The sequence below is a fragment of the Carassius carassius genome, chromosome 19, assembly GCF_963082965.1.
Source record: "Carassius carassius chromosome 19, fCarCar2.1, whole genome shotgun sequence".
NCBI classification, from domain to species: domain Eukaryota; kingdom Metazoa; phylum Chordata; class Actinopteri; order Cypriniformes; family Cyprinidae; genus Carassius; species Carassius carassius.
The window spans coordinates 33,259,877-33,262,829 of NC_081773.1; the positions used below are offsets into that span (position 1 = coordinate 33,259,877).

General features: G+C 41.2%; 1 long non-coding RNA gene across 1 annotated transcript; it reads right to left on the reverse strand.

Annotated features, from left to right (window-relative positions):
• Window positions 1–2,236: 2,236 nt before the first annotated feature.
• LOC132094820 (uncharacterized) lies at window positions 2,237–2,745 on the reverse strand. Its single transcript, XR_009422410.1, has 3 exons — window positions 2,717–2,745; window positions 2,428–2,536; window positions 2,237–2,339 (listed from the first exon to the last, which is right to left on the reverse strand). It is a non-coding gene; the product is annotated as an uncharacterized LOC132094820 (long non-coding RNA).
• Between the last annotated feature and the right edge of the window lie 208 nt (window positions 2,746–2,953).

Genomic DNA, 2,953 nt, shown 5'->3' on the forward strand with positions numbered 1-2,953 from the left:
TCATATTTTCAAAATATATACTGTATGTGTGTGTATTATCATATACACAATAAACATACACAGTACACACAAACACTTTTTATTTTGGATGTGATTAATCATGATTAATCGTTTGGCATCACTAGCACACACTCTTTCCCAAATGTAGGTTTACAAATGAATGAAAAGCTAGTAATTGGGTTCGTCTGACAGAAACAGTTGAGGAAACTGCTCTACAGGACTCGAGCGTTAGACTTGTGCAGGGGATTGTGGGATTGACAGAGGTGAAGATGAAGATGAAGGAGTCGAGAAGCAGAGGAACACTTGACTATACACATGACAAGCACACAGATCCTCGACAGGAAGTGAACTGAGAGACAGGAAGTAGAAAGAGAGGTGTAGGGGCCACAGTGAAGGGCTAGTTAGGAGACGCTGTGAGGATCGCTGAGATCAGTCCAGAGCACAGTAGATCAGTGTACACACAGTGTCTTGTTGACTTCAAAACCGAGGTACATAGCACACATTTTTGACCAAAAACCATTTATGTGAAGCATCACTCCCCAATATACACCTGAGTGCTAAACTTGGCTATAAAGCATGAAGATACACAGGTGTTATATACACGGACCTCCAGCTGCTCTGAAATGAATCTGATGTGCAGTCCTGGTTCATCGGTTCACACTGAGGAGGATGAACAGCACTAGATTAGAAACAGAGGTGTAAACCAGGACAAATCTGAGAGGAAGTCTAATATAACCCTGTAGATGATGACCAACACAGCACAGGAGGCGGTCTGGTCTCACAAACACCCTCACTGAGCTCCAGAACACAAAGACCTCCACAGAAGACAGAGGTTTCCCATTAGCAAACTCTTTAAAAGAGGTCAATGATCAATCACAGAGCTGTCCTCAAAGCCGCATGCGTATTTACACACATCCTGAACCCAGACACATAACAGCGGCTTCACCTCTCGAGTCTCAGAAAGCCAGAAACACACATCATGAGTGCAGTGCTCACAGATTCAGCAGCGCTAGGAACACAGAGGAGTGTTGAGTCTGGAGCTTCACTACTACAGGAGACGAGGAACACGAGTCTGAGCACAACACTACACAACAGAGAAGATGCTCACTTCAGTTTCATTTCTAATTACCTCTGGGACCGAAGCAATGGGAGAAGAGAATAATGGTATTAGCTGAGAATGACATGGTAATTAATTTCTGATTAGAGTCTCACTTCATTTAGCAGTAGACGTGTTTCTTTCTCTTCTCCCACAGAAAGGGTGTTTTTCTCTCTTTGACATTAAAATCACTAGATGTGTTTATCTGAAAACCATTCAAAGAAGTGTCTTCTGCTCATCAGGGCTGCATTTATTTATCTTCAGTGTCACATGATCTTCAGAAATCAGAATAATATGATGATTTACTGCTCAAGAAACATTTCTGATTATTAGCAATGTTGAACACAGTTGTGCTGCTCAATAAATCTGTGATAGATTTTATTTTTCAGGATTCACAGATTAACAGAAAGATCAGAAGAACAGCATTTATTTGAAATAGAAATCTTTTGTAGCATTATAAATGTCTTTACCGTCACGTTTGATTAGTTAAATGCAAACGTGTTTGAGAAGAGTCTCGTGCTCTCGCTGGAGCTGGAGCGGTCTCATCATGATCTGTTGAGTGTTACAGGAATAGATAATGCTCAGATCAAACACTGTAAACCCATTTACTCCCATAATGTGACCAGAAACCTCCACTGTTTTCAAGGAGCAGTTAATCAGTTCATGCACTGCCAGGGATTTGAACCCAAACCTTGGTGTTACTAACATCATGATCTGCACCAGTTCAGTGCATGAAAACAACCCTCACTAAACATTTGTGCATTTAGCAGAAGCTTTTATCCAAAGCGACTTACACTTTTTCAGTTCATGCATTCCCTGAGATTCGAACCTATGACCTTGGCGTTGCTGACACCATGCTTTGCTGTTTGAACTGAACTAATTGGAGCTGATTAGTAACATTGTCTTTTTAGAGCTAGAATTTGAATTGGTCTCTTATCTGATGAAGTTTGATTTTGTTATTTTCTCTGTGAAGCTGCTTCGAAACGATTAGCATTGTATAAAGCGCAATAGACATAAATATGACTTGACTTCTTACACTCACCTTTTATCCAGCGGGAAGGTGTCTAAACCCTGGAAAAGAGATGCAGTGTTATTTATTTTCAAGTCAGAAGCCATAAGCACAAGATCATGTAGCTGTGACGTATCTCACATCAGCGAAGATCCTCTCTCTGGCTCTCTGATACTCCTCCTCTCGCTCCTCGATGGACTTACTCCTCCTGTCCTCCTTCAGCTTCATGCGCATCTGAAACAGCAGGATCACATCACATTATTCGTTACTCTGTGAGCTAATGGCTGGTTTGATCTCACTTCATTAGCAGATCTCCACCTACTACACTGTCGTCTTTGTCTGTGCTGGAGTTGTCCCTTTTTAAGATGTAGCGCTTCTGGAGTTCATCCATCTTGACGTCTTTGATGTGTTCTGAAAACTTCTGATCTGGTCTGCACACGAACGGAGAGAGAAATGAAGTGAGAGACGCTCCAGGAGAAGATCACAGCCATCACACAAACACGATCCCTCATAATTACACTTCTCCTGCAAAACTCATTTCAGAGCGATCAAATGGCAAACGTTTAGTTCTCCGTGGTCTCACGCTGAAAGCTCATACAGAGGACACTCACATCCGTGTACTGCTGGTTCTGTTGATGATGCACATTAGCCGGTCTGGCGGATGTTGTGGTGTAAGCCAACAACAGCACACTGTTTAAATGTGTTAATAATCATTCAACTTCAACTGATTAGACATGCCTTCAAGGATTGAAATTTAAACAAACCATTAAAACTGAATACAGAAATATTAAAATGGGGGGAATTTGGAAAAAAATTAAATAAAATGAATTTCATATGGCTCTAATATG